This window comes from Pinus tabuliformis, chromosome Q (genome assembly GCF_031772625.1).
Source record: "Pinus tabuliformis cultivar Carrire ecotype Pingquan chromosome Q, CPIR1, whole genome shotgun sequence".
NCBI classification, from domain to species: domain Eukaryota; kingdom Viridiplantae; phylum Streptophyta; class Pinopsida; order Pinales; family Pinaceae; genus Pinus; species Pinus tabuliformis.
This window is the reverse complement of record NC_142296.1, coordinates 1,089,250,868-1,089,261,069: the sequence shown is the minus strand read 5'-3', so window position 1 is coordinate 1,089,261,069 and position 10,202 is coordinate 1,089,250,868. Positions and strand designations below refer to the sequence as shown.

Genomic DNA, 10,202 nt, shown 5'->3' with positions numbered 1-10,202 from the left:
AGCAAGTTCTCACAAACAAATGGAGTTAATTCTAAGAGGCTTTCTGTGACAGGGAGGGAAACAAGAAAACAAAAAATTTAGCTTGGTCAGGTGGGAACAAGTAGTACTACCATATGAAGAAGAGGCTTATCAATACGACTACTTGATCTCATGAATGTTGCCTTGGGAATAAAAATAATATGGAGACTGATCACTGGAAAAGAGCACTGGTGGAAAAAAAACTCTCGCCTCAAAATACATGGACAACTCTAGAAGAAGTTTATTGAATGGAAATACCCCAACAAGACAGTGTACTCAAGTCTAGAAGCTTGTGAAAAAGATAATCCCTCTAATTAGCAATCATATTTCTAAAATCCCAGGCAACGGAAAAACAATTTCGATTTGGGATGATAGAATTATGGGGGAAGAACCTTTAAAAACTCACTCAGAACTTGAGGGCATTCAAAATTGGATGAGAGAAAAGGCCTTAATACTCTACACTCAATATCTCTTTGGAATCAGAGAGATTGAAAAAAATGGAAAAATTTAACAATCCCTGCAAATCTGAAAGTGCAATGGGTCAAATTAAGGCATCACCTTAAGGGGTCAGCACCCATAAACTATGATGAAGAAGATGACTTCCTTTGGGACCCAAGTGGAGGAAGATACACAGTCAAGACTGGATACAAAACTTTACAAGATCATCCAAACCAACAAGATTGGGGTCTCTGGAAGACAGTTTGGAAATCTGAAAGTTTACCTAAGATCAAAATTTTCACCTGGACTCTCTTAAAAGGAAAGATCTTAACTAGTGAAAACCTAAAAAAAAATGCTTCGGAGGTCCTTCTAGATGTCCAATGTGCTTGCAGGCAAAATAAACCATACAACATTTATTCCAAGATTTTATTCTAGCCAAAGAGTGTTGGCAACAGCTCACAAGTCCTCTTGAAATCAATCTAAATTTCGCAAAGCCTTTGACGGAATTTTTCCAGGCCTGGGAGAAGGCTTACCCGTATGCAACAAAGAAGAAAGTGACAATACAGAGGATCTGGAAATGCATTCCAGCAGTTCTATGTTGGCAAATTTGGTTGACGAGAAACAAAAGCATTTTCAAAAGCCAGACCCCAAGAATAGGGAAAATTCTCTCAAAAACATGGGGTTTAACTTCATAAATCCTAAATGTCAAAGGAACAGCAGCAACAAACTACAACATTCTTCAACAAGAAGAGAAAGATTGGCTCAATAAAGCCATAATAAATAACAATGGTCAAACAGGGCAAAAGAAAAAACCTTCAGCATATAGCTAGAAAATTAGACTGAGTGAAGAAGAATTCACAACATGGAAAAAAAATCAAAAAAGACATTGTCTTTACTTTGATGGGGCTTCAAAACATAATCCTGAGAAAGCAGGGGCAGGAGGCATCATCCTCGATATGGATGGGAAAGAAATTGTTACTTATGAATGGGGACTTGGAGAAGTTTCAAACAATAAGGATGAAGCTTATAGTCTGCTAATCAGAACAATAATAATAAAAAAAAGATTGATACAAGATCCCATTATAATAGAAGACTCAACCATAATAATAGAGGCAATGGCTCGAGACAAAAATCCTAGCAATGAATTCATTAACAGAGTATACAGGAGGATCAGGAAGAATTTAGAAGGCTCAGGAGATGTGATTTTTAAACATATACTGAGAACTCACAATCAACAGGCAGATCACTATGCAAATCAAGAAGTTAAAAGAGTTGAAGGGAGCACTCAGGAAAACAAAGAGATATATTACACCTTTGTTCCATAAGTCCACCCATAGGTTAAGAAGCATGAATCTTTTCAAAAAAAAAGAAACAGTGAGCATTCCCAAAAAATTAAACAAAAAGACAGCAAGAGATCAACAAAAAAATATCACTGCAAAAGCAATCAGATGGTCACAAGACTCCATAGGAAAAATCAGGGGAAATCAAAAAACGTCGAGCGTTCTGGCAGCAAGGACAATCATGATCAAGCACACATGAATTCCATAGCAATCCATCTTATCAGGGATAGGTACTGGATAACTCTTAGCCTTTTTAATCACAACTGGAAATGCATTATCTCCCACAGCTCCAATCTCAGGCATACTCGCATGCTTCATCTGCCCCACACCGCCTCTGCTCTGCTTCATGCATTTTCGCCTTCATTGAGCTCCCTCTCGACTCCTCTACTACACATTGGTATCATCAGTTAGTAAAAAAGCCCAGCCCTCCTGCTACAATCTCACTCTCCTGTATTTCACATCATCCTCACTCCAAATACACTTACAGCCAGTTCTAGGCCTGTCGCAGTGCCAAATTACAGTCTCCTCAATCCCTCTCATCCTGCTCACTCCTCCACTAGAAAGATCCTGTGCCCTGTATTCACCCCCACTCACTCAGTTTTGTCCCTCCCTGTCAGTTATCCATCTCCCCAGGATCACCAAGATATATTCTCTCCAGCAAGCAGCAAGGACTTCCACTGCAAAAGATCAGAAGGAAGCTACAGTAGAAGAAGGAACACCGCAGGCAACACAAGGTACAGGAATCACAACAACATAAATAACAGCAAGCTGCTCAAAAGGAAAAAGAAGGAAGCAAATCAAATGGAATTCAACCCCATAGAAAAGGCAGCAAGGAATGATGCATGTCCAGCATGCAAAGCGAACAAATTTATGATCAGTAGACTCCAAGAATCACTGAAAGATATCAGGTCTGAAATGAGAATGGAGCATAGCTATCAGAAGAGGAACATGAAATTCAGAAAGAAGAGATCATGGCTCTTAAAAATAAATTCAAGCACTTAGAGGAGGCAGTGGCATACTTCAAAACCACCACCATGAGCCAAGAAGGCGAGAACTCTATCCACTATGACAAGAAGAAACATCTCTCTTAGGAGAAATCAGTCTACAAACCATGAAAAACTACAAGACAATCAATGTTATGTAAATTTGCTTTACTAGTAGGTCATTATGTTAGGCAGTACTGTAATGCCTTATTTAATCTTATCCTGCAAATTTTACTAAGTGTTCAAATTTCCCTAAAATATGGACTTATAATTATCAAGAAATATTGGTACATACCTACATTGGTGAAACTATAAATTTGATACTGATATAAATTTTGTTACTATTCCCAATTTACCTCCCCAAATTTTTAAATTTTGAGAAGACATAGTCCTCTCCAATTCATTACCAAATTATATATATATATTCATACCTCATTCCCAAAATGTCCTCTCATATTTACTTGGGAGAAGACATGGTCCTCTCCAATTAATTACCCGATTTTATATTCATATCACATTCCCAAATGTCCTCTCAGATTTACTTAGGAGAAGACATGGTCCTCTCCAATTAATTACCAATTTATATATTCATCTCTCATCTCCAAAATGTCCTCTCACATTTACTTGGGAGAAGACATGGTCCTCTCCAATTAATTACCAATTTATATATTCATCTCTCATCCCCAAAATATTTACTTAGGAGAAGACATGGTCCTCTCCAATTAATTACTCAATTTTATATCCATATCACATTCCCAAATGTCCTCTCATGTTTACTTGGGAGAAGAGAAGTCAAATGTAAGGATGAGGGAGAAGTTATGACATTAATGAGAGGTGGTTGAGGTGGAGAAGAGAAGGGGGCATAAAAGGGGAAGGATGAGGAGAGGAAGGGGGGCTTGGTCTTGCTTTTGGTTTTGGTTGGCTGTGGTTTTGGAGGAATTGTTTGAGAGAGAGGAGGGGAGTATTGTTTATCTTGGACACACACTACATCTGGTTGGACTTGGGCTCGAAGGGCTAGGGAACCTGTGGAGGTTTCCTGGGCTAGGAATACTTCCTAGTTGGCTGGGAGGTAAATCCAGTTGGTTGTCAAGAGGAGCGTTCCAGCAGGAGCAGCAGCTCAAGGGCATCTCCACCGGGCTATCGATACAGGTATTCCTCTATGCATAGATTACTCATGTAAGTGATTGAAATGAAATGTTCACTATTTAAATGATAGGAATTAGATTTTAAATGGTAAATTATAATCGTTTAAATGTCTTGTCAGAAAATAAATTATTGCCCTTTTATTGCATTTAAAATTAGAGAATATAGATCTAGTAGAGGACCCTAGGAGGGGATCTTACACGTGATATCAGAGCGGGTTCGAAATCTGGACCCAAGACCCACTCAACACGAATCTCCACTAAAAAAAAATTAAAAGTATGTGGAACTAATTTCTCCACCTTACTCTCAATAAGTCATTGTTTCAATATATTCAATGCATTGGCTTCTCACGGTCTGCTATCCTTAACTACCAATTCAACAAAATCAATTATTTAGAAAAGACTCGTTCCATTTTAAATGGAAATAGTTACAATGTTGACTGCCTAAAACATTCAAATCTGGATATTCAACTAGCGCATATGGCACACAGGCTCTGCAAAATATGAAGCATTACTAAATACACCAGAAAAATAAATATAAAGCTAGAAAACTTGTAAAACTGCTTCTTACAGAAAGATAGCTTCTGAAAGTTACTTTTACAGTGCAATTTATCTTTAAGTTTTCAATGTGTGTTTCTCAGTAACATAAGTGCCCCTAAGTTGTTTTTCTCAATCTTGAACTGTACATTTTTCCATCACATCAACCATGCTATTTGAAGGTTCATCCATATTAGTAAATGCAGGGGCAACAATTTTCTGGCTAGAATCAATTTTTGTGACTAGAATATTTATTTAAGAATCAGCCTGACGCTCCCAGGGCTCTGAGGAGCTATATCTTTGTGCACCAGCTTCATCTCTCCTACAATTCGCTCTCTCTAACCTTCCAATGGTTATTGTGTCCAAAAACCGCCGATTATTTAAAAAACCCCTAGTTGCTCTGATCCTTCAGTTTCCACAGTAAGCTGAAGCGCCTGTTGAGTAATCTCCCATCGGCCGAAGGGCTATGACTGTCGAGGTGTGTTTAAATTCCTTCCTTGTGGGAGAATTCGCAAACAAGTATTTTATGCTACCTCTGCTTTTCGTCAATGGTGTCGTCAATTTGCGTTTATGCAATGGAAGGCGGTCTTTTTGGTGGCCTTCAATGCTATATGCATCTGTAGAACTCAACAGATATACCTTCTAGCGGCTGTAAAACTGAGGAATTCTTGGGAGCAGTTAAAGACTGAACATTATCTTCTATAACCTGACTTGTAATCTTTGATATTTCTGGTGAGAGATGAAATTCTTCTGAAGTTGCTTCTCCAAATGACACACGGGAGCTGCAGGGGCATCTTTTACTTGCTGAGATCCTTGGTCCAACACAATTGTTGATAGTTATTTGGAAGCATGGATTAGTTGTAACCGGTAATATGTCTCTGGCCGCCAGCAAACTTTCCACAACGGTACTATTTCCTCATACTGGTCAAGGTCATACCGAACCCAGAACCTACACCTACAACCCCTAGCATCATGTCGCCTTCTTTGGGCATCGAAGACATGGGCATCAAAGTGCAATGCTTGCTCTTTACCTTCCCAAAAACAAAGTATGAGATCTCCTGAAAGCACTGCTACACATTCAGAAGCTTCGCAAGGAAGTGAACGTTGTCTCACACACTTTTCAAACCTTACCCGAACTTCCACGCCCCATCTCTTGCGGAATTTGCCTCAAACTCCATTTCTAAAGAATCTTGGTCTGTTCTTCTTGAAGAAATAACTACAAAATTGGTCACAACTCTCTTTTCTCTTGAATCATCACGATGTGAAGCGATTGTCTTCCTGGAAACTTGGTACCCTTTGCTTTTGTGCATACTTCTTATTCTGAAACCAAGTCCATACCTGCTTCCATTGCACAAGAGTTTTCCAGCCCTTTTTGGTGTTGCACTAAACTTCTCTGCAAGTGATGACAGTCATCCACGAAACTCCATCTGGTTCAAGCATTTCCCAAAATATCCTTAAGGCTTCATCAATATAACCATTATGTGCATACCCGGTAAGTCATCGCAACGACACTTCGTTCAGGCAATTTGTCAAACACATTGTGTGCATCCTCCACTCTCCCATTTCACATTCATATCAACAAGTGCACATCCAACAAACAAATTAGTCTCACATCCAAAATCTCCCATCAGAATAACCTTGCACCAAGAATTCTTTGCGCTGTTGAAAACTTCAAACGTTAAAGTTTTCAAGAATCAACTCACCTTATAACTGCTTTATGAACGTGCCATGCATGAGCACTTCTTGTGTCTATGGACACCCGTTATCATGTAAATTTGCAGAGTCCCCATCGCTCAAACTCCTCTATCATTCATGTACAAGATTTGGAAGATCTGAAATCTCTGAACTGGACTGGATTGATGTGAACTGGCTCTACCTGCAAATCATGCCATCGTCAGTAAATTGCTTCATTGTTGGAATCTTCAAAGCTCTACGTAGAAACTGTTGTGCTGAGGGATGAATGGGCAGTGGTTAAATTGTAATGGTGGGGCGAGAAACAGCACAACCAGGGCAGACAAAACTTGAGGGTGAGAATGTATGGAGTGGACTCGCCATTGTCATGCAACATCGATAACCACTAGTTGCAAAGTAATGTTGAAAAAGGTTCCACATTCTTTAAGTTTTTCTGAATAATTCCCTCTTGGTGTCATTTCCCACCCTTGAGATACCCCCTGGTTAGAAGTTGAGGGATTTTCCAAAGCTTTAACAACTTTCGGATGATGACAAATGGAGAGAAAATCAAATTAGGGACTGATATAGGGACATATTTTGGAATCGAGTAATGTGCCAGCAATCCATTAGTCCTCTCTCTTGGTCAGCGTAGTGCAAAAGGCGGGAGAAAAACATATCATTTGAACTGCAATTGTCTATGCAAAAAACGTTAAAAATGGAGAGGACAGTTGACGGGCCCTAAACTTGCACCTCGTTTCTTGGAACCCCCTCCACTAACCACTGCCATGTCGCTTCAAATTATTGATATTACAATGCTAGGAAAGATATTGAAATATGATTTATCTGATTCAGTTATTTGAAACAACGTTGTTGGTGTCTACTTTACATTTGTATCCAAGAGAATGAAGCAAAAGTGCTTCGAAATAAAACAATTTGATTACGATATCATAGAAACCATCTTCCATATTCTATCTTACTTTACTATGTAACCTCTGCACACTCCTTCTTCATTAGCTTTCAAGACTATCTGATACAAATCTAAAATTGATTTGCAGTAGAAGCTTACCTACCATTTTCATAAATTTTGGCTTTAAATTTTCTTAAACTTTCCTATCACTTGCCTTCAATCTAATTGCATCGTCTTGTTTAGTGTTTTTCCACTTTCCTAATTTCATTAATTTTGCAAAACAGTTCTAGTGCCTCCTCACCATGGCCACGTAATTTAATGAAATTTGGTCTTTTCAAAAAAAAAAATCTAAATCTAAATCTATCGAAATTAAATCACAAATATTGACCTAAAAGCTTCCCTAAATTCCGTTAGTTCGATGAGTTAAGAAGTTATGAAAATTATATGTTAAATACATTTTGAAATTGAGATTTATGTGTTTTGCAAGTATATAAGTGATATTAATTTTTCATTCTCCATTCTATTAATATCACAAAGTGGCATTCTTTCATCCCACAATATTTTAGAATTTGTCTATGAAGCTAGTAAGAAGTCACATTTATTTTGGTAATGTAATTTTTCTTCTTTAATCTAATTATGGCAAATAGGTATATATATATATGCGTTCATGGATAATTTCTTAGGAACCTTGCTTCAAGGACACTGCCTTTTCAAGAGGTGAGACTAATTGTTTATATGTCCTATAGGGGGTCCCAAGATTCATAAAATGGACATAAAGGATTTTTAAAAAAACATAATATAAAAGGGTGGGAAGGAACAACTAATGGCCATAGAAGGAAGCATGACTAAAAAGGGTATTATTCACATTAGTATTTGACTTAATTATTTGAATATATTAAACCAAGTTATTAATTAGTTCAAATATTAAATTATAGCTATGGTACTAAAGAAAACAATTTGTGTTAGAGCGTGACTTACAAGTACATTGCACCAATACCCTAGCGAGTCTCAAGAGAAAATTTGTAAGTTATGTAGAACTCACACATGAGAGGATTTGGTAGATCCTTGGGAATCTTTTCAATACTAATAATGCTTGTTTATGAGCATAGTAAAAGGAAAACTTATGACTATCGTTATACACATGTATGTGAGTCAGCTAAGAGGGATAAGTCCTAAGAGGGATTAATGAGTCTTGCGCATCATGCAGATATTTGGACAATTCAAATGGTGAAGACACAAAGAAATCAAGGTCAGGGAGAGTCATCACAAGGACCTCCTACAAATAACCCATTACCTTCATCGGAATTGACTCTCATCTTGCATTCCCTAGAAGTAATTAATGAGACTTTAAAAGGGCGCCAAACAAATGAAGTGGAAGTAGAGCACCCTCCCTCAGGGTTAGGAAATCTCGAGGGATTAAGAGACTCTAATAGAGGACCTCCAATCGAGGACATTACTAGGGAGCTCCAAAAGATTAAGCTCTCGGATTTTGCAAGAGGTCGTGCCAGTGAACGTGCAGAAGCCTGGTTAGAAGGAATGAGAAGGTGCTTCACACTAAGGGATTACAATTCCAATTCAAAAGCTAAAATAGCAATATTCCAACTCAGAGATAGTGCTCTGAATTGGTGGGGTAACTTGGAGCGTCAACTACACCTCACTCTAAACACAGTTACTTGGGAATTATTTGAGGAGAGATTCAAGAAAAAGTACCTGCCAGCGTATTATGAAGAAAAATAGGTAGGAGCCTTCCATGCCCTGGTACAGGGAAATCGTACGGTAGAAGAATATGAAATTCGATTCATGGAATTGGTCAAGTATGTCTCCTACATGGATACTTAACAGCGCCAAGCGGATCGTTTTATTTATGGATTGAACCCTAAGATTAGGGCAATGGCGCAGAAGTGGAAACCATCCTTAGTTGCAAAAGCTATAGAACAGGTTCGTTATGTCGAAGAACACTTACACTTAAAAGGTGGAGGCAAAGCCATTTTTCCAAGCCAACCAAGATTTATGGGGAAGGCCCCTCGTACCTTCCCAAGGGGAGGAAATTTGAGGCCATCACCATATGGAAACAGGGTTGTACCTAGAGCACTGATAGTGAGGCTTTCAAAGGTTACTAGTGCAGCTTCACCCACAGCTTCAAGGGCGCGTACAAATCAAAGTCATACGCGAGGAGCAACAAGTGGGGGAAAGGGTCCCAGGGGAAGGAACTCTTTCCAAATAAATCCAAAAAATTCGGTTCAAGGTCTACCGCGCATCACTTGTTGGGGATGCAGAGGACCTCATTACCAGCGGGACTGCCCTGAGTTACAAGTTAGTAACAACCGTAGAGAAGGAAAAACACTAGTGGGGGGGGCAAGTAGCCACCATAGAATCTATGCAGCGGTTGATAACTAGCAATTTGAACACCAGTCTGCCATGGTAGAAACCTCAGGTATGATAAACAAAGTAAAAGTTAAAATTTTGTTTGATTCTGGTGCTACAGATAGTTTCATTTCACCAGTTGCATTAGAAAAATGTGGGTTGGCAGCCTATGAGCACGATGACTTTAAACAAGTTGAGATGGCTTCTGGGATAAAACAAGTAGTAGGACCTAGTTTTGACCAATGTCAGGTAAACCTCGGGGTGTGTATGATTAAGTTGAAGGCATACGTCACTGGGGACGTATGATGTAATTATTGGAATGGATTGGCTAGAAGCTCATCGAGCTTTATAGACTGTTTCAAGAAGAAGGTGATTTGTTTAGATGATGAAGGTAGGCCAATTGAGATTTTTGGAATCAAGATGGGAGTGTTGCTACAATTCATATCCATGATGAAGGTAAAACGTTGTCTCCGAAAAGGTTGCAAGCTATATGTAGTCGAGGTTGTAAGTGACCAAAAAGGACCTTCCCTAGATCAACATCCAATTTTGTCGGAATTTAAGGATGTTTTTCCTAAGGAATTGTCTGGATTACCTCTTGCAAGGGAGATTTATTTCACAATCGACCCAAAACCGGGTGCAGAACCAATATCTAAGGTCACACCCTATAGGATGAAAACTCCAGAACTTTGTGAGTTGCAGATGGAGTTAAAAGAGATCTTAGACTTGGGATTTATCAAACCTAGTATTTCACCTTAGGGTGCACCAGTGATTTTTGTCAAGAAGAAGGATGGTTCCTTGCGGC

General features: G+C 38.8%; 1 pseudogene; it reads right to left on the bottom strand.

Annotated features, from left to right (window-relative positions):
- Nucleotides 1–5,295: 5,295 nt before the first annotated feature.
- Nucleotides 5,296–5,858, bottom strand: LOC149223310 (protein SAWADEE HOMEODOMAIN HOMOLOG 2 pseudogene; annotated as a pseudogene).
- Nucleotides 5,859–10,202: the final 4,344 nt, after the last annotated feature.